Below are 22,336 nucleotides of genomic sequence, written 5' to 3' on the forward strand. Positions count from 1 at the left end.
TTGGCCATCAGGATGTTTCACATTAATTACAATGGCTGACAGGCCACCTGTTGTAGCACCACCCAACCCGAGGAGTCCAAAACTTGCATGAGTGAGAGGCCACGATTGAGGCCAGCAAAGTCGTGAGAGTATTGTGGCATCTGCTCCAGTGTCAATCAAACCTGTTACTGATATAGTTCCTGGATGACATCCACTGGCGGTGAGAGTGCATGTCTTTTCTGGACGACTCTCTGTTACTTTCTCAGTCCAAAACACTTGAGGTACTCCTGTCGATCCAAAGCTTCCTGTGCCGCGACTTCGGTCCACTGCATTTGGAACAGAACTCACAAAAGGTACAAGCTGAGCAATGCAAGTTCCTTTCTGAATAGTGACAGGAGGGTCATCAATGGATACCATAGCATGAATCTGCCCTAAATAGTCAGCATCAAGAAGCCCTAGATGCACATGAATACCTCTAAGTGTAGTACTTGATCTCCCTGTCAAAAACGCACTTAATCCCTGTCCTATCGGACCATAGGCATCAAGAGGCACTTTACATATTTCTTTTGTTAAAATGGTTACTGTGTCAGCGGTGGGTATATCAATCCCTGCGGACCCGCTTGTTGCCCCTGAGAATTGTTCGCAAATGGGTGGCTTTGCAGGGCTGGGAAGGCCCGCATTTGCTGTTGTGGTTGTTGGGGTATTTGTTTCCCCACGCGCCCCTTCGCGCTCCTCTTTGGGTTTCCCGGCAATAGCTGACCATTTGCATGATATCTACTTCTGCATTGCTTAGCATAGTGCCCAGATTTAGCACAACGATTGCATACAACATCGCTACTTGCACTTGGCCTAAATGTTGTTTTCCCAACAGTACACTGTGACTTTACGTGCCCTTGTTGTCCACAATCATAACACTTCGCTGAAGGTCTTAACACTGCAGCAAGAGCTGCCATTTTATGCTTGACTGAACCAACTTTCGAGCAAGCAGTAACCATCTCAGACAAGGTGGGTTCCCCAGGCAAAGTATCAATAATCTTTCTGCAATCTGGGTTTGCATTTTCTATAGCCAATTGTACACACAATTTGTCTCGCAAAGTTTCATCATCTACTTGTTTCTCAATAGCGGCAGCAAGTTTTTCTGCAAACTGCAAAAATGGTTCTCTTGTTCCTTGTTGTATAGTAACATATTTCTGTTTTGGAGCTGCCATTTCCATTGTTTTAGTTAAGGCACTCATGCCAATTTGCTGAGCTTGTGCCAAAATCGAAGGATCCCACCTTGCCTGTAAATCTGGATTAGCAAAAGGCCCAGAGCCCATTAGGGCATCAACACCCACAGCATGACGAGGGTCGTGTTGAGGCAACTGCATATTTGTTAAAGCAGTGCGCTCAGCCACTCGCCTCCAAGTTTCTTGAAATACACCAAATTGTACTGGCTGGAATAGAATTGTAGCAAGATGAGTGATGTCATAAGGTGCAAGCAAATCTGCATTAATCACACGTATTAATTGCATTACCTCTGAGGAATTAATACCATATTGAGCTGCTTTTGATTGGAGGTCTTGCACAACCCTCCAGGCGAAGACATGATGACTGTCGTTCTGTCCTGTTCCAGGAACTGCTTTGAAAACTGGAAAAGCCATAGGGTTATCACAAGCAACATTTGCAATGGCACTGTTCTCCTGAGGTACTCTTGGAGCACCTAACCTTTCTATGATGTCCCAGTTCTTTTCTTCAACTGCTTTCCTCCTAACAAATTCCCAAAACTCCTGAGGGTGTCGAGGAAGCACAGTGACTTGGCATGGAGGCAAAGTCCATGGGGCAGTAAGACTAGAGCTCTTAGGAGATGAAGAGACCAGAGCTCCCTGCCCCAACTCAGGTGTTACTGCGGGCGACTCATCACTTGACTCACTGTTGTTGTCACTGTCAGGTAAAGGAGGATACGGCCTTGCAGGTTGTTCAAGCATCTCAGAGGGGAGCAGGGGGGCAGACGGCTGGACCAGAGAGGAGGGAAGCGGGGGGGCAGATGGCTGGACCTGTCTCTCTGCTAAAGACATTTCAGCTAACTGGCGTAGCGGTGTAGTATATACAGGCACCATCTCGAGCTGCTGCGCAGGTGTGAGATAAGGAGGCTTAGGAGTCTGATAAGAAGAGGCTAGGGCAGGTTGCCCAGAAGTTTTGGCAGCTTTCCCAGAAGCCTTGACAGCTTTCCCAGAAGCTTTGGCAGCTTTCCCAGAAGCTCTGGCAGCATGCCAGGTAACTCCCATGGCATCCGAACTTTCTTCACCAAGTTCTCCATCAGGGCCCCCTTCTACCTCCGCCCCCCCGTCAGATATCAGCCCCGACTCTTCGTCCGCATCTTGCTCCGTTTCTCTCTCTATTCTCCATTCCTTTAAAGCGTCAAAGAGCGAGTTCCAGGTTACTGCTAAATCAACAGCTGTTTTATCTCCCGCTCGAATAACTTGCCATAGTCTGTCCCCGACTTTCTTCCATGCCTTAACACTAAATGCTGTGTTGGGATCAGTGCCAAAATTCTGTGATTTAGTCCACAGCAATATATTACGAAGTTCATAGTCTGACGTATTAATTCCCTTATTTCTTAACAAAACTTTTCATGTAGACAGAACACTTTCTTCCTCTTTAGATAAATTTTGTCCCATTATTACTAGTTGGTGGCTCACCTACTTCCAGGTGTCTTGATTGAAGGGAATCAGGTCCGGACCTCCCTGTGGCTTCCACCTGCCACTCTCAGCTGCACCAACGCCGCCTCCCCCACTACGTCCCAGTGGGTCACGGTTGCCAATTGCTAGGACCCCATATGGGCCCCCACCGACTATGTTCTTATCACGTCGGGGTCACCAAAATGTCGCAGTCGAGGCGGTCACAACATAAAGCAGAGACCACAAGCAGTCTCAGTTAGTAACACTTGGCAACAGTTTATTAATGAAAATGGCTGATCTTTTATACACTTTCCAGTTGTTTACCCTTCCTCTACCTTAGCTATTGGCCACAATAATTCAATACCATGCCATTGGTGAAAAGTTACTCTGACTCCACCTAACTTTCTAAAAATGCTTCATCCAGCTGCAGAATGTTCTTATCTTCCTTCTCTCGATCTCCTTGGTTACGGCCTTGGAGAAAGCTCCTTATCAGCTTCTTCTTCTTCTTCTTACTTCTCGCTCCTTTAGCTAACAGGACCGCTGCTAGCCCCTTCCACAGGTCTCTTCTTGTGTTTGTGAGCGTTTGGCGACGCCTTCGTCTCCAGGCTGAGCTGGTTTGGTTTTGAGGTGGTCTTGTGTTTGCCTCAGGACAGTTCTTGTCCTTGTCTGCAGTAGTGTTCACTGTGCCTGAGTATGGTTTTACGTGTTTTCCTGGGTACCACCTTGGACCTGATGAAAGTAGCACGCACGCATAACCTCTACCCCAGGTAATCAACTGATGAGGCCCTGAAATTTGGTGTTTTTCAGGGTCCTTCACAAGCACAGGTGGTTTCTCCATGAGCTTTGCTTGTGTGGTATTTGCAAAGTGGCGAAGTATTGGTGGGTCAGGCTCTGATGCTGTGCAGTTCAGGAAGTTGATGACATAGAGAGCCTTGCAAAGTCTCTCCACTGGAGATGTGATTTTCATGTCCCTGTTCTGTTGCTCGAGGACTCTTTTGAGAGTTTGATGTGTCCTTTCCACAATGGAGTGTCCTGTGGGGTTTACAGGTATGCCCGTCTTGTGTGCTATGCCCCATTCATTGAAGAACTCCTTCAACTTGTGGGAGGTATAGGCTGGCCCATTATCTGTTTTAATCTCCTTTGGTACACCCAGGGTGGCAAAAGTGAGGAGAAAGTGTTTTATTGTGTGCATGATCTTTTCTCCTGCATGTGATGATGCAAACACTGCTCCTGAGAACGTGTCGACCGAAACATGCACGTACTTTGACCTTCCAAAAGGTGCATAGTGATTTACATCTGTCTGCCACAGCTGACAGCAATTCAGACTTCGGGGATTGACTCCTGTACCCATTGATGGTATCTGGTAGTTTTGACAGTTCGGACAGGTAGCCATGATAGCTTTTGCCTGATCCTTTGAGAGCTTAAACATTCTCATAAGGGCTGGTACATTTTGATGAAAGAACGCATGTGACAGCTTTGCCTGAGCAAAGATGTTAGGAACATTAGCAGTTTCTGCTGCCATTACTAATGCATCTGCTTTCCTGTTGCCTTCTGCAACAACACCTGGGAGGTCCGTGTGAGACCTCACATGCATTATGTGATAAGGTTGCTTTCTGTGGGAGATCAGGTGTATTAATTTAGAGAGCAGGTGGTATAACTTTGGGTTAGAGACCTCTTTGAGAAGAGCATGTTCTGCTCTCATAGCTATTCCCGCAACATACGCTGAATCTGTGACCAGATTGAAAGGCTCGTTTTTAAATTTTTCAAAGGCTCTGACGACAGCTGCTAGTTCTGCAATCTGTGGCGATCCTTCTACTGTCTGCACGTCAGATTGCCATTCTTGTGTTTGGGGTCTCTCCAAGTAATCACCGACTTGTGGGATGACCCTGAGCCATCTGTAAATAGGGTTAGAGCCTTGAGAGGATTTCTACTTTGTATTCGTTTTGGAATCAAATGGAAAGTTTCATTCTGGTTGAAAAGCTTGTGTTCTGAGATGTCTGATGAAGTTTGACCCGTATAACTGTCCAGAGCAAACTGTAGACTCACATTGGTCTTCATCAAATCCTCAAAGTCTTTAAGGGTTATTGGCAAATATATGCATTCAAAATCACAACCTGAAAGACAGCAAAGACAAGTCCTAGCCTTTTTTGTTAAGTGTGCTATAATCTCCTGGCAGGTGGTAATTGTCTTTGTAGGCTGGCTACTTGTTTAAACCTATTCCAGTATCAACAAAGGATCTCGCAGCTTAGGGTCCCATTGGAAGATCAGTCCATGGAATCTGGGTGCTTTTCCCAGAATGATGAACTGGAAAGGCAGACTGGGGTCATAGCAATGGGCTTTGTGTGAAAACAGGGCTTCCTGGACTTTGATGATGGCACCTCTGGCTTCCTCTGTGAGAGTGCAGGGAGAGTCCAGTTCCTTGGGTCCACGAAGAAGATTGAACAAGGTAGCAAGGTCCTCTGATGTAATTCCTAGCAGTGGACGTACCCAGTTGATGGATCCGCACAGGCTGTGTAAGTCCCTGAGGGTTTTTGGGTCGTCGTTGATGACGATCTGCTGAGGTACGATGGTTCTTTCCCGGATCTGGACTCCAAGGTAAGTCCATGGCTTGGTGTACTGGATTTTGTCCTCACAAATTTCCATTCCTGCCTTTTCAATGGCTTCAATAGTCTTTTCGACCGTTTTGTCCAAGTAAGCTTTGTCTGAGGCACACACCAGAATGTCATCCATATAGTGATAGATGATGGCGTCTGGAAATGGTTTCCGAATGGGAGACAGGATGTGAGACACGTACCACTGGCAGACAGTCGGTGAGTTTTTTAATCCCTGAGGAAGAAAACGCCAATGATATCTTTTGAGCAGAGCTTCCTTGTTAACAGAGGGAACGGAGAAAGCAAACCGTGGAGCATCCTCATGGTGCAGTGGTATGCTGAAGAAACAGTCCTTAATATCTATGATAGCAAGTGTCCAGTCTCTAGGCAGCATTGATGGGGAGGGCAGGCCAGGCTGAAGAGGGCCCATGTCCTCAATAACCTTGTTGATTCTGCGAAGGTCGTGGAGAAGCCTCCACTTGTTTGTACCAGGCTTTGGTAGAACAAAGACTGGAGAGTTCCAACGGCTGTTGGACTCCACTATGTGGCCTTTTTTGAGCTGTTCTTCCATGAGGGCGTTTAGGGCGCGCAGCTTGGCTTTCTTTAGGGGCCACTGCTCAGTCCAGATTGGCTTGTGGCTTTTCCAGGTGAGACGGAGTATTTCTGGCAGCACGCTCAACTCAGTGGCCCTAGTCAGAAATCCTGAATGGGAATACGTAGGGAAGCTCCCCACTGGGATAGAATGTCTCTGCCCCAAAGGGTGATGGGGGCCCTTACCACAAATGGACGAGTGGTTGCCAGCTTCCTTCTGGCCCTTCAATCAGGATGTTGTTCTTGCTCTTCATGGATACTGTAGTTCCACCAATCCCGGATATCATGCCTGCAACAGGTTGTAGATCTCAGTGTGCTGGCCAATCTGAACGGGCGATGATGGTCACATCTGCACTGGTGTCCAGCATCCCTGGCAGGTGGGTCTTCTCTCCTTTGTGGGAGAGGCCGCACTCGATGGTAGGCTTGGATGGTCCCATGACTTGTGCCCACATAGCTGTAGGGTTGAGAGGAATCTGTTCCCTGTGATTCTTTGGGAGTAAAAATGCCTGAGCTATTGGAGTTCCCTTAGAAAGAAAAAATGGTAAGTCTATGCAGTATACCTGCACGAGGATCTCTTGTCCCGGCTGCGCTGTCAGCACTTCTGGAACAACGAAGATTTCCTTTGGAGTATTAACAAAATCACCTGTAATTTAAATGTCTAAAGGACTCCCTTGAGATCCATATTTTCCTGTAGGAACATGGTGAACATTCTTATCATTAAAGTCAATGGTCAAAGCAGTTACCAGTTGCCGGCGGGTACCTCTCTGGGTTGTCCCGTGGGTTGGGGCTTCTCTTTTGGGTCTGGAGCAGCCTGGGTTTGTGCATGATTGGGTCTTGGTGGCCTTTGATTTGTATTCCGCGCCCGAAGGTCGAACAGGTGCCTCAAGGGGTTTAAAGGACGTGGTTGATACGTTGCTGATGTTGGGCTCTTTGATTATAATTCCAATGGTATTGGGGGGGTGTTCTCTCCGGGCAGTCCTTTGTATAATGTCCTAGCTCTCTACAGTGATAGCATTTAACTTGTTCCTTAGAGGTTATGACTGCATATGCACCCAAAACTCTTTCAGCAATACCCTTAGCTACTGCTTGGGCCACCGTATTTTCAGTGGACAGGTGACGTGTACAGCATTCTAGCATTTGCTCTATAGTGGGGTCTGTATCCACGGGTAAAGACCTCAAAAGGGCCTTACATTTCTCATTTGAGTTGCTGAAAGCAAGCTTACATAAGAGTTCCTTTCTTGCCTCAGTACTCTCTATTTGTTTCTTCAAAGCATCTCTAAGTCTGTCCACAAATTTTATATAGCTTTCTTCAATGCCTTGTTTTATAGTAGAAAAACGCATTGTTGGCATTGACTCATCCTGCATAAGAAGCAAGGAGGTTTTCGCTGCAATTGCTACATCCTGCAGCACTTCTTTATTCAGTGTTTCCATTTGTTCTGCAGGCTTTTGAAAGTCTCCTTCACTGGCCAATTGTTCTACTGTGAAGTTGGTCTTAGTAGCATCAGCAGTATATGAATCTGATAACGTTTTTAAGTGTTTCTTCCAATGCCTATCCCATAACAAATATTCTGCTGGTGACAGAAGGCATTGTGAAATATTTTTTACATCATGAGGAAGCAAGACATGTGCAGAGAACATGGCTTCTAGGAAATTTCTAAAGATATGTGAACTACGTCCATGTTCCTTGGCTATATTTCTCAATTGTACCAGTTCTTTATTAGAAATTGGTTTCCATGCCTTGATATTAGATTCCCCACCATTCCTTCCTTGCCTGTACTTGACTGGAAAGGCTGTGATTTTCTGTGCTAGATCCCAGTTTCCAGACTTCGTAGCTTCTATCTTAATAAAAGCCCATGGGTCTATATTAATCGCATCGAAATCAGATTCATCAGAAGAGCTCTCATTGTCTGAGGAACGCTGTGAGGGATATGCTACCCGTGAATTCCTTTTTTTTTTTCGTTTAGAAGCATTTTTCATGGTTTTCAGTGACTGGTCAGAAGTTAGCGCTATTGGATGAGGGGTAGCAAGACAGCAGGGACCGGATTGGGTGGGGGGGTGACGCCACAGGTGGCCTCTGATCCGTTCGGGTGGCAGGAGGGTTGGGTCAGGGGTTGGAGGGACGGGTGGGGGCAGGGGGGGTATGGGGTCTGTGGATGCACGCCTGGGGGGTTTGGGGGTACGCAAGCAATGCCGCTGGTTTGGGGTGCTACAGGTATAGGGTGAGCTGGTGTTACTGCACATGTGTGCGGCTCGGCGCAGGAGGACAGGGTGTGGACATGGGTCAGGAAAGCGGCGGGAGGAGTCGGGAGGGCCGGGGCGGTCTCGGCGGGGGCGGGAGCGGGGGCGGTGACGGCGGGGAGGACGGTCGCGGGGGCGGGGAATAGCAGCGCAGGGTTGGGTGGGGTGGCGGGGAGTACGGCGAGGGGAGCGGGGGGCAGGGCGGGGACAGCAGCGGGAGCGGGGGATACCGCGACGGAGCAAGCGGGGGCGGGTAACGGCGGCGCGGGGGTGGGGGGGACCGGGATCGCGGTGACGGGAGGCGGTAACGGCAGCACGGGCGCGGGGGGAGGGAGGAGGGGGTAGAGCGGCGCAGGGGGAGGGGTGGTCGCAGCGGAGGGTATGGCGGCAGGGACAGGGAGCGGGGCCCCCGGGGCCGGACACGGGAAGGAAGCGGAGCCGGGGGGGTTGGGGGCTGCAGGAAACGGGGAGTTGGGCAGCGAGGGTCCCGCGGGGGGGGGGAATGGGGAGGGGGGGGGGCTGCTTGACTTCTGCCTGCGAAATGGGATCTGCAGGAAGCTCTGCAGAGCCCAGCGGCTCTCTGGCCTGCAAGGCACATTCCTCTGTTATCTTATCAGCACAATTAGCATATAAAGAGGAAAGATCTGTTAGTTTGGAATTTTTTCAGAGTTCGATTATTCAATCGATTTTGTTATTATATGAAATAAAGGTAAGAAGTTAGTAACAGAAAAGTCCTGTTTTTTTTGAGACATATAAATGGTGCTTCCAACTGTATCCCAAAAAGAATTTTCAGTAATTGTGGTCTTATCAGATTCAGGAAAATGTAGCACAATCCAAGTTACAAATTTTTCAAGAGTTTTTTTTGACAGACTACCTTTAGAAAAAGAGAAATTGTTAACAGATGAGGTTCCTACAATGGTTAAATATAACTCTCTCTCAAGTGTGGTTAGTCTTAGGGTGCTTAAACAAGTACCTATGATTTTCAAGCCCTTTTTACAGAAAAACGAGAAAAAAGGAAAATAAAACGAAAAAGGTTTTTTAGAGCACCCAAAGGTATGCGCGCAATCTTAATACTTACGTCCTTTAGGGTCAGGGGTCTGTGGAAGGGTGTCTGCTCCTCAATTCTACTTAGACTTTATCTCGTCCAGATGTTTCTTGAGGGTTGAATTGAGCCTTCCGCAGAGAGGATTTTCTAAAATGAAAAGTCCTTTCGCAGAAGGAGAGGCTTCCCGAACTGGCAATAACAGGAGGCCCTGAAAGGCTCCAATGCTCCGGTGACGCTTCGCTCCTGGGGGCCAGGGTCCGATGACACGTTTGGGCTGCCACTTAAATGAGCCTTGCTTGGTCTTATCCTATGCAAGCTGTTACAGCTCCAGAGCTCAGTCCCCAAGGGGACTGGGTGCCAGAAGCCAGCTCGCTCTCAGACCAAGGCCGCGGGACAGCCCTAGCAAGCAGGGAATATCCAGCTCTTAGTGATTAGGCAGCTCTTGTGATTTCAACTTTGCTTGCTAGGTAGCTTTTCCCTTGGCCTAAGGCTCCAGCGGACGGTAGAGAGAGGAGAAGCAGAAGACGCCGGCAGTTCCACGTGTATGGCTTTATTGGAGGGTCCGTGAAGGGTCTCAGCTCTTCTTCTTGCGAGTTAGTAGGGGTACAGTATGCTACTTTTATACACTTGGCCTGGATTCAATCCTGACCAATGGCAAAGGTGTTAGAGTGACCATAAGTGACCAATAGTAGGGTTAACACAATATTGTTTTACATGGTATAGGGATAAGGTACAAGGTGGATATCCCTGAAGACAGGAAACTTCCTTGCCGCTGTGTCAGCATTCTATTCTCCAAGGGGCCCGGGCAAAACCTGAGGGTTTTACTACACCTAGTGTCCCCCAGCCTTTGCTGGCCCCAGGGGCTGATGGCATTTGTGCTCCCTCAGGTTCATTTCCCCACAACAACAGCAGGATTCTCCCCCTGCTCTGTGCAATGCAAACAGGGGCTCCTGAGCCAGTGCTGCCGTGTCTGTGCCTGCAAGGATGGGGCACCTGTGTGAGCTGGGGGAGAGGCCCAGGGCTGCAGAGGGGGGATGTTGTTGGCAGCTCCATGAGGACGCTCTGGGATGCTGCCCTGGACTGTGCAGCACACTGGGGATGGATCAGCCCCTGCTCTGCTGCTCCTTCCCGTCTGCCCCAGGGCCCTTGCAGAGCACCAGCCATGCTGTTTCCCCCAGCCTGCCCACGGCCAGCCTAGCGCTGCTCACGGGGCTTTTCTGTGCTGAGAATTGGCCTGGCCGTGTTCTTGAGAGAGCCTGGGCAAGGAGCCTGGAGCCCCCAGGGCCTGGGCTGAGGCGTCAGCGCTGCCCCAGCAGTGCCCATGGCCTGTCCCTGCTGCAGCCCTGGCACTGCCACCCCCAGGACTGTGCCCGGCCCCGAGAGCACTCAGGCCCTGCAGCAACACCAGGGCCAGCAGGGCAGTGGGGCAGGGCCACGGCAGCAGCACTGGCAACACCAAGTGCTGCTGCTGCTGGGCACAGCTGCTGGGCCAGCACTGATCTGCCCCCAGCTCTGCACACAGACATTGCTGCTGCAGCTCCAGAGAAGGAACAAAAGGGGGATCTCTGGTGAAAACTGTGCTGGGAGACATTTATTTCATTTAAAGGCACTGAGAGCACTGTTCCCAATTGACAAAGACTGAGGCCACAGCAAAGGTTGAAGCAGCACAAGCAGTAGCTTTGCTTTAGAAAGAATATTAAAAAAAAAAGGATCAGGAAAAAAAAAAACCAAACCAATCCGTCTATGAACAATTAGTTTTATTAAAAGTGATTTGCCGAAATTGGCCAGCAGTTTAATGCTTCTGAAGCCATCCAGTCATCAGTGTCCACACCGCAGCCTTGAGCTCCTGGTTCCTCAGGCTGTAGATGAGGGGATTCAGAGCTGGCGGCACCACAGAGTACAGAACTAACAGGGCCAGATCCAGGGATGGGGAGGACATGGCGGGGGGCTTCAGGTGGGCAAACACTGCAGAGCTTACAAAGAGGGAGACCACGGCCAGGTGAGGGAGGCAGGTGGAAAAGGCTTTGTGCCATCCCTGCTCAGAGGGGATCCTCAGCACAACCCTGAAAACCTGCACATAGGAGAAAACAATGAACACAAAACAACCAGAACCTAAGGATGCACCAACCACAATGAGTCCATGTTCCCTGAGGTAGGGTTTGGTGCAGGAAAGCTTGAGGATGTGTGGGATTTCGCAGAAGAAATGTCCCAGGGCATTGCCATGGCACAGGGGCAAAGAAAATGTATTGGCTGTTTGCAGCAGAGCATAGAGAAAGGCACTGGCCCAGGCAGCTGCTGCCATGTGGGCACAAGCACTGCTGCCCAGGAGGGTCCCGTAGTGCAGGGGTTTGCAGATGGACACATAGCGGTCATAGCACATGATAATCAGGAGGGAAAACTCTGCTGTGATGAAGAAGAAAACTAGAAATACCTGTGCAGCACATCCTGCGTAGGAGATGTTCCTGGTGTCCCAGAGGGAATTGTGCATGGCTTTGGGGACAGTGGTGCAGATAGAGCCCAGGTCGCTGAGGGCCAGGTTGAGCAGGAAGAAGAACATGGGTGTGTGCAGGTGGTGGCTGCAGGCTACGGCGCTGATGATGAGGCCGTTGCCCAGGAGGGCAGCCAGGGAGATGCCCAGCAAGAGGCAGAAGTGCAGGAGCTGCAGCTGCCGCGTGTCTGCCAATGCCAGCAGGAGGAAGTGCGTGATGGAGGTACTGTTGGACATTTCTTCATTTGAGCATCGTGGGCTGTTAAAATAATGCACTGACAAACTGGGAAAGATTTAATTGTGTTATGCTTTTTATTTGGAATCCCCTCAAATACACTTCTTTTTTTGGGGAACTTTGCTCAACCTTTTTATCTCTGAGCTCTTATTTGTGCAGCTGCTTCAGGTTCTGCATTGCTCTCAACTTGAACACTGGGGAGCCCAAAGTGGAAAAAAGGCTTCCCATGCCCCAGTGCAGTCAGAACTGGTGGTCCCACAAAGGTGCCCTTTGCCCATTTCACCTCCCACTATTTCAGGGTGATTGCCCTTGAAACTTGCTTGAAAAAAAAGTGGAATTTTTTGAAAACACAATTTAAAAAATAATTTTATTCAAACCCTTCTCTCTTTCCCTGTGCTTCTGGATAGGAAGGAATAAAAAGGGTTCCACTGGTTCTCTGCTGCCTTGAGTTTTGCCTATTGGGATCTGTTTCTCTCTATCCAAGCCTTGTCCCTGCCAGTGCTGCCAGAGCCCAGCCCAGCCCTGGGGGCTCAGCTCTGCCCTGCAGACACCCCCCAGCACAGGGCACTGCCCAGGGGCATCTCCCTGGCACCAGGGCCTTAAGGGCAGGCCAGACAAACAGAGATGCTGCAAGCCAGGGTGTTGCTGCTGCTGTCTGTAGGGAGAGGAGGCTGAGGAGGCACTTTCTGAGGGATATCTGAGGCTCATCTGCTGATGCCCAGGGTGACAGTGCAGGAGTCTCAGTGACACAGCCAAAGCTGACATCCCCTTTCCCTTCCCTTTAGGAGGAAGCTGAGAGCAGCCCTGGCCATGCAGCACCATCTCCACAGCAGGAGGAATCTGCCCTGATGGGGGTGGCTCCTTCCACCTCCAACTTCTCCCCTGCAGCGTCCATGGGGAGCTGCCAGCAGGCTGAGAGTTGCCCCTGGCAGGTGGCACATGCCGTGGGCTGGTCAAGAGCCCTGAGGGCTGCAGGAGCTGCTCTGCAGGACAGCCCTGGGCAGCCCTGGCTGCAGCCCCAGCTTCAGCCCCTGCAGCTGTCCCTGGCAGCAGGAGCCGTCCTGCCCTGTCCCTCTGACGGTGCCCAGGGCAGCCCCACTCTGCAGCACATCCTCCTCCTCCTCCTCCTCCTCTTGTGCCACAGAGAAACTGGGAGAGTCCTGCTGACACATCCCCCAGGCTGTGGGGTGTGCTGGCTTCAGGAGATCCCTCCAGGAGCACAGGGGACGTTGCCCTGCATGCACACACTCGCCATGCACAGGGCTGTGAAGATCTTTCCCCAAGTGAAGTCTCAGCTCAATGTCTTCCCAATCCTGATTGCCTTCAGCCTGTCTCTGCCTGGCTCCTGTCCCCTCAGTACCTGCAGGGAGAGCCTCAGCCCTGCTGGGCTGGGAGAGGAGCTGGTCCTGGGAAGAGCTGTTCCTTTAAAGATCAGCAGCAAAGACACAGCACAAGGACTTTAATGAGCCTCGTGGGACTTTGGTGTTGCTTACATCAGACTCAGTTCCTGAGAGTGTTCAGAGAACTTCTCAAAAACTCAAAATTAAATTGAAACTCTGAAGTTTCTTGAAGTTTTAATGGGTCCCACTGAGGGACCACACTAGGAATGTGTCCCCAGGTTCCAGTTAGAGCAGAACACTGGAGGCAGTGATGACAGCTGAGGACAAACAAGGCAAAGGTGTCTCTGGTGCTGAGCAAAGGTGGATGTGTTTGAGAAATGCAAAGGGCCAAGGCCTGAGCCCCAGCCCCTGGCCAGGCAGATCCTGTCCCTCCCTCCTTGCTCAGGGCTCTTCCTGGGATGGGCACTGGCATGTGGGGATGTGCAATGGCAAGGGCAGGAGCATGGGGCGGCCTTGCCAGGCTGCTGAGCAGGTACAAGGAGGCAATGAGGCCCCAGGCCTGCAAGGGTCACTTGTCTCCTGCTCCTGCCTCAGGCCCAGGCCCAGCAGCCATGGCCAAAGTGCTGCCCAAGTTGGCTCTGTCAGGGCTGTCTTGCAGCTGCTGCCCATCCCTGTGCCCTGTGGAGCCCAGACTGTCCCACGGTGTCCCTGCCCTGTGCCTCTGTCCCTGCAGGCTGTCAGCATCCCCTGGCTGCCCCACCTGGCTGGCCCCTTCCTTTGCTCTCAGCTCTGCCTCCTGCCTGCCTCTGCCTGCCCACACAAAGCCTGGGGCTGCCCCAGACTCCTTCCGGTGGATGTGCTGCACTACATCCCTGCCCTGGGAGGGAAATTCCTTTCACTTTGGGTCCTTTCTGGCCCTCCCAATCTGCCCTTGGCATTAATTCATTCTTTCTCTGGATGTTCTCTACTATGCCAAAAGGACTCACCATCTCTGAAACCACCCTTCAGTCCCTTCCAGGGCTCTCCTCTGCTGTCCTCAGTCTCCACCCCACTAAGCACAGAGCTCCTCTGTCCGTGTATGGTGCTCATGTACCTGAGGCCATGGGTGCCTGGACAAGAAGAAGGGCTCTTTTCTATAGGAAGGAAACCACAGAGCGCCAGGTTTTGAAGGCAGATCAGAGGCAGTCACCAGAGGCCAAGGCCAGCCAGACCTGTCTGTCCTTGAAGCTTTTGTCTGAAAGCAATCCTTGGATATTTGGGGAGTTTTGGAGGTGGAATTCCATTTCAGCCATGAGTGCCTGGACCAGAATGACAGTTCTTCTCCGCAGGAAGGAAAGGGCAGAGCCCCAGTGTTTCAAAAGCTGATTAGAGGAAGCCCTAAGGAGGCTAAGGCCAGCCAGACCTGTTTGTATCGGCAGCTTTGGTCTGGTGCAATCCTTGGATAGACAGAGTTTGGGAGGCCAAATCCCAGTTTTGTCCATGGGCATCTGGATGAGAAGGACAGTTCTTTTCCATAGGAAGGAAATTACAGAGCCCCAGTGTTTCACAGGCAGATGAGAGCTGGCCCTTAGGAAGCCAAGGGAACCTAGATAGTCCTGACAGCTTTTGTCTGAGAGCTGTCCTTGGATATAGGGAATTTTGGAGGCAGATTCCCAATTTTGGCTATGGACACCTGCACTTGAAAGATGTTTTTTCCATGGAAAGAAAAGCTTGGCCTCCCAGTGTTTTGAAGGCAGTTGAGAGGTGGCCCCCAAGGAAGCCAAGGCCATCCAGAGCTGTCTGTTCTGGCAGGTTTCATATGGAATAATGTTTGGATTTAATCAAATACGGAGGTAGAATGCCAATTTCAGCCATAAACCCCTAGAGGAGGAGAGTTCTTTTCCACAGGAAGGAAAGCAAGAACTCCAGGGCTAGATGCGAAGCTACCCTCCCCATGCCAACGTCAGCTGGACCAGTCAAGCCGAGCCAAGCAGACCTCTTCCATGTTTCTGGATTCCTGGGGTCCTGCAATATGACAATTGCCCCTTGGTTCCATGAGGCCATGTGTTTTAGTTTTACAACAGTTCCTTTTCTCCATAAGGACCAGCAATACCACAATGGTCTTCTTTGCTCTGCAGTGACACAATGGCCCCTTCCTTCCATGAGGCCTTGCAGTGTCAAAATTCTTTCCTTTGTTCCATGGTACTGCGCAATGGTACAACGGCCCCTTGGTTCTATTGGGCTCCCCAGGATCACAATGGACCATTTGTTCCTCAGGGCTTGGCTGTGTCACACTGGCACCTTGCTTCTATTGTTAGTATTCAAAAAACCCATAATCACGGAGCAATTATATGCGGTGCTTTTTATTTAGGAGCTGTGAGAATTGAGGTATTACCCAAATCTGATTCCGACCATGCATCTGAAATGATCATGTTTTTACACTCTATCGTTATATAACCTTCATGTTAACTACTAAAATTGTATTGTTCTATTGTGTACATAGATTTAGCCCCCCTCTGAATTTCCAACATAGTTTCTCATTATTCTTCTTATGGTTATACAAAAATTATATTTAATTACTAAACAATCATCACATCTAACGATTATATAATTTATCATACTGCTTATGCAGGTGCAGTTGATCTGGGAAAAAGCTTAACATTTTAGATTCTATCTTTAACTTTTTCCAGGGTTCCACTATAATTCTCTCCCCTTTGAAAGCATTTTCACTTCACTAGGTGTAAATGTTTCCACATGATACAGTCCTTTATTCCACAACTGGTACTTGGTTCTTCAAATCTAGGGTTGATGTAAACATTGTTGTGGATGAACTGGAGAACCAGAAAATGGTGGCCATGGATCTCGTGTTAGTGCCTTTATTATCCTCTGGTTCCAGGATGTTTTCTTCTGTATCTCTCCTTTTAAGATTCTGTAAAGTAACCAAATTGCTAAAAATACAATTAGTAAGATTATCACACTCTCAATGATAGATTTGATCCATGAACTCACATTCCACCCTAATCCTTTAAAGATTTTTCCTAACCAGCTTGTAGTCAAATCCTCTTGCTCTTCTTGTGCTTCATGCTCTATTTGTTTCAACTGATTGATGTCATATTCTATATCTGCAGTTACATTTGGGATATGAGCACAGCAAAGATCAACTTGTCCCTTTAAAAATCCACATACTCCATGCTCTTTCAGGAGTAACAAATCTAGGCTAATCGATTTTGTAAAGTCATTTTTGTGGTGGCTTGTATTTGTATATTTAATTCTTTAAATCCTTCCCGGGTGATTCTTGCCAGTCTATCTACCTGACCTGTAAGTTTGCACAGCATCTCTCTACTCTGATAGTTTGCTATAGGACCAAGCAATGACTCTAAGGCCCATCCAAATTTCACTCCACTAGAGGGTTCTTGCCAAGTGTCATCTGGATTTTCATTGTCTAGAACTTCTCGTCTTGCTCTTATCTGCAGAAGTTCATGTTTTCCATTAAATGGGGACTTTTTCCAAATTGGGCATAAGGTTGGGAGACCTAAAGTAATCTTCTTTACTTTCCCATCTACAGGTAGATGTGTTGTCCAGGTACCATCACTTGCCACCCATACAAATTGTCCTGGACCTCGGACTGTAATCCTGGTACACCCTATAATTACTCTATAATTCACTCTGCCTTGTTTATGTTGGATCCCTCTGCAAGCACAACCAATTTGTAGGGCTATTGCCAGGGGTGGCATCTGTTTTACCTCTACATCATCTGAAGTGCAGTCGTAAGTTTTATTACATGCCCACCAACTTACTTTGTCTGCCCTTGTTCTGCTTACTAGTGTCAGTGTTCGTTATTGCTGGATCTGTTTCATTCTCGGGGCCTTCCCACTTAATACACCAAGAGGTATTTGCCATATATTGGAATCTTTGAAGAATACTCACAGACCACGCACTGTCCCAAGGTTCTATCTGATCTTTCCGATCCTTGGCCTCACATTTCCATACCAGAGTGGTTTCTGTAATATTTTCTATAATCTTTTTATAGTGTGGTAAATGGCATTGCCATTGTGTGATGCCTCCTGATTCTCCCATAGGGGTTCCTAGTATGACATCACTTAGAATACAGTCTTTCTCACTCATGGGTGTCATCCATGTTCCTATTTTCTCCCAAGTTTCCTTGATTACTTGCCTCAATTCAGGTACCTGTTTACATGTAATTGTTTTGTTCTTTTGTATTTCAGGTAGTTTTGATGTTATGATTCCCCAATTTACTGGGTCTCCTGCTGCCTTTGGTATTGGCAGACAGGCAGTTATTCAACTGGTGTTTTGCAATTTGGCAAAATCTTTGACTAGTCCAATCATTACATTCTCAGCCCAAACTGCATTAGAAACCTTTATCACCTGTGTTTCTGTTTGTACCTCTCTCTTCACTCTAGAATGAAGAGTGGTTGGTTGATCATTTTGCATTCCACATCCTAAAGATATTAATGACCATAATGTTAGCACAATTACTGATAGCATTCTGAAAGCAATTAAACACATCTTATCTGCAGCCTTTGTTGATTCCAGAGTTTATACAGTCTGTGATCCAGGATGGACTTTCTTCACTCGGGTATAGTGAATCCAGGGGTCCACGCCAGCTACTTTGACTGCTGTAAAGGTGGTCAGTAGTACCTGATGGGGTCCACTCCACTTTTCTTTCAGCAGTTCCTCGTTCCAGTTCTTGCTGTACACCTCGTCTCCTGGATGTATGTTATGAACTGGGTTCTCGAGAGTCAGTGGTCTATTCCACACGAGGATACTCCGGAGCCAAGCTAAAGTTTTCCCAAGAGACAGAACATAATTATATATTTCCCGCTTTCCTGTGATGTGTACATTAGGGTTAGGCTCAGGAGATTCATATGTTTCCCATACAATATCTCATAAGGACTGACTGACATCCCACTCCTAGGCTTTATGCGAATCCTCAACAGTGCTATTGGCAAAGCCTGGGGCCACTGCAATTTGGCTTCTTAGCATATTTTACTGATTTGCCTTTTTAGTGTCTGATTCATCCTCTCTACCTGTCCACTTGAACGGGGTTCTCCACGGTATGTGAGTTATCCCCAGCAACCTACTTACCTCTCTTACTACTGTAGCTATGGAATGGGGTCCCCTATCTGATGATACCCCTAGGGCTACCCCGAATCTGGGAATAATCTCCTGTAGTAACCACTTAACTGTTTCCTTTTCTTGGTTCATGCGACAGGAAAGGGCTTCTGGCAACCCAGAGAATGTGTCAACCCCCACTAACAGGTTTTTGTATCCTCTAGTTCTCGGCAGTTCTACAAAATCTACCTGCCAATAGTCTCCTGGCTCTATTTCTATCCGAATTCTTCCTAGCTGTGCCTGTCACCTGGCCACTGGGTTGTTTTACAAGCAGATATCACATTTCGACATTACTGATTTTGCCATTGTGAACATCCGTACTGAAATGAAACTCTGCTTTAGTAATTTTACCAATGCCTCTGCTCCCCAGTGACATTCGTTATGTTTAATTTGGAGAACCTCTCTCATTATCAAGGGGGGTACCACTATTTTTCCTTGTGTGGTCACATACCATCCCTCTGAATTCTTTTGTGCATTTAGCAAACGTGCCAGTCTCTCATCTTCTACTGAATATATTGGTTTTGGAGGCAAATTGAATTGGGATACATTAGGCTTCAAAGATATCAATGCCATTGTTGTTTGTACCTCTCAAGCAACCTGTCGGGCTGCCCAGTCTGCCTTTTGATTTCCCTCACAGATTTTGGAGTTTCCTGATTGGTGTGCTTTGCAGTGTATGATTGCCTCTTGTTCAGGTTTTTGTACTGCCTTTATCAATTGCAGAACTGCATCCTGATGTTTAATGTGTGTACACTGAGAAGATAACAGTCCTCTTTCTTTCCACAGTGCTCCGTGTACATGCACCACTCTAAAAGCATATTTTGAGTCAGTCCAGATATTTACCTTTTTCCCTTCACTTAATTCTAGTGCCCTGGTTAAAGCAACCAGTTCTGCCTTCTGGGCAGATGTATTTGGTGATAATGTCTTTGCCTCCACTACTGTATTGACTGTTGTTACCGCATATCCAGTGTATCTGGTTCCGTTTTCCATGAAGCTGCTCCATCTGTAAACACCTCCCACTCCAGCTGCTCTAGTGGAACGTCTTTCAGGTCTTCTCTTGCTGAATAGGTGTACTCTATTGCTTCTACACAGTTGTGTTCTAATGGGCCTTCTTCAGTTGTGGTACCTAGGAATAAAGCTGGATTCAAAAGGTTGGTTGTTTTAAATGTGACATCATCCTACTCAGTCAGCACTACCTGGAATTTCATCATCCTGCTGGGAAATAGCCAATGTCCTCCCTTTGTTCTAAGACAGTGGTTACCATGTGTGGTACATAGACATCTATGTGCCTTCCCATAGTAAGTTTCCTGGCTTCTTGTATCAGGATCACAGTAGCTGCGACTGCCCGCAGACATGGGGGCCACCCGGCACTTATGTTGTCGAATTGTTTGGAAAAGTAGCCCACCGGCCTTTTCCAGCTTCCCAGACGTTGGGTCAGGACTCCTAGTGCTAGGCACAGCCTTTCCTGTACAAACAACTAAAAATCTTTAGACAGATCAGGTAACCCTAATGCTGGAGCAGTTATCAATGCTTCCTTTAATTTTAGGAAGGCTTCTTTCTGTGGTTTGCCCCAGGTGAATGGCTGCATCTTCTGAGCTTCATACAGGGGTTTCGCAATCAGTCCCTAGTCCATGATCCACAAGCGACACCATCCTGCCATCCCAAGGAAGACTCGCAGCATGTAAATTCTGGGGCTCTGGAATAGCACAAATTGCTTGGATATGGTTAGTGCCTAGTTTTCATTGCCCTTGTGAAATTTAAATCACAGTGGTTACCTTTATACAGGTTGCTTTTTCTTCTGTAGCTATTAGTATATCATCAACATACTGCAACAATAAGTATTGGTCTCTTGGTACTTGCTCAATTTCGCTTCAAATCTCCAGTTCCTTTGACAGTTAGTTTCCAAATAAGGTTGGAGAGTTCTTGTCGTGTCCAGGTGAGCTGGGTCTTTCTTCCGTTCCTTGGGTTTTTCCACTCAAAGACAGTTTCCTACTTTCTTTGTCAAAGGGTATGCAGAGAAAGGCATCTTTTAAATCAATTACAGTAAACCACTTATATATCCCCTTTATGGATGTTAGCAATGGGTGAGAATTTGTTACCACTGGATAAATGCCCTTTTTATTTCTTGCTTTCAAATCCTGCGCTAACCTATATTCACCTATTTGGTTTCTTTACTGGAAATATTGGTGGGTTAAATTCTATTGTATATTTGTGGTGAGTTCTTGAACCTGTTCCACAGGTTCAGTTAGTTATATTCTCCTAACACCATGGCTTTGGCAGTGTTTCCCTGCTGGAACTGATTGTCCTGGTGAAACAATTCTGGACAATCTTGCTTCCAATGTCCCACCCCCTTGCAATATGCACATTGATTCAGGCTTAACCCCTGGGTAACTGGTTTCCTACCCTGACGATTCCTGTTACGTCCCCTGAAATTTGGGTTCCCTTTTCCATGTATTACTGCCAAAACATTCTGCTGCTCCTTTTTACTAACTTCTCTTTCGCGATTGTTATATACCTTCCAAGCAACCTTCCTTAAGCCTCTCCAAAAACGCAGTGGGAGATTCCTTCTTTTCCTGTCGGACCTCATATAGTTTGGACTAATTTATGGTTTTGGGCACAGCGTTCTGAACTCCTATTTGGATCCATTCTTGATATTTCCATAATTTCCTCATATCGCATAATAAATTAGGGTCCCAATTTGGATCCTCAATTGGGAAATTCACATCTAAATTCCCTGTTACTAGTTTATTTCTAATATCCTGTCTTGCCCTCTCTTTGGCCACCTTAAGTACCACTTCTTTTTCAGTAGAATCCATCAGAGTATCTAATACTACTTGTATGTCATCCCAGTCAGGATTTTGAGTTTTTATACCCATTTTTACTACGCGTGCCATTTTATCAGGATTTTCTCTATAAGTTCCGGCTGACTGTTTCCAAATGACTAAGTCTGCCGGGGAAAAAGGCACTTTTATAAATACTGGCCCTTCCACTCTGACACCTTGTTGCAAGGGGGCAATCACAGTCCGGTTTTGTTTCCTTATGCTATCTCTATGCACAACTGGAGCAAGCTTTGCCTGACCCCGGGTTCTATGGGCTATTGGGGTCACTGATTCATTACCATTGCTATCTTTTTCACTTGCATACCTCTTTCTCCTTTCTATCACAGTTTGGTTTTGCTCATCTTTCGAGGAAGAGGGATCAGGTGATGATGGGAAAGGATGATAAAGAGGGAAAGGTGTACTAGATGAGACAGGTTCAGGACTAGGTGGGTGAGGAGCAGGCAGTGGGATAGGGACAGATGAAACAGGTGAAACAGGTGGGATAAGGTTAGGTTCTCTTGTTCCTATTGGAGCTACTTGTTAATCAATATCTGTATAATTTTGCCTACTCAAGCTTTCTTTTAACGCCAAGTGTTCTAAACGTTCCTCACAAACCCCACAATTTGCAGATGTTTTAACTAATAATCCACATTCATCCTGCCATTCTGGCTTTCCCCGTAAATAGAAAAACAGATCAACATATGGTACTTCATCCCATTTTCCTTCTTGTTTAAAAAGCAACTTTAACCATGAAATAGTGTTATATTGCAGAGTACCGTATTTTGGCCATTTTTCACCATTCTCCAAGGCATATTCTGGCCACCATGAATTACAATAATCAATCAACTTAGTTTTACATAGTTCTTCCTCAAAATTACTCTGTTTCCAATGTGCTAATAAGCACCCCAAAGGAGAATTTTGCTGGATAGGGGTGTTACTGCCCAAAATCCCTTTAAGTTTCTCCATTTCAAATACACCACAAATGCCGAACCCGCAACACTTTCACAATTGTCTTACGGAACGGCACCTAGGCTTACACCAACAGGAATTCCTTTAGCCCAACCAAGCGTAGCTTTCGTTTCGTCTTATTGGCAGGCATCCAAACCAAAGTAAAAAGCACCTTACCTTTCTCCCGGGGACGTTTGTGAGTGGCGGAAGCGGTCACAGCCAATGGGCTCCCCGAGAATCCCTCGGTGCCGGCTGGAGCGTGATCGAGTCGCGAACTCGCTCAGCAGCACCCACAA

This window comes from Melospiza melodia, unplaced genomic scaffold, assembly GCF_035770615.1.
Source record: "Melospiza melodia melodia isolate bMelMel2 unplaced genomic scaffold, bMelMel2.pri scaffold_88, whole genome shotgun sequence".
Classification (NCBI taxonomy): Eukaryota; Metazoa; Chordata; class Aves; order Passeriformes; family Passerellidae; genus Melospiza; species Melospiza melodia.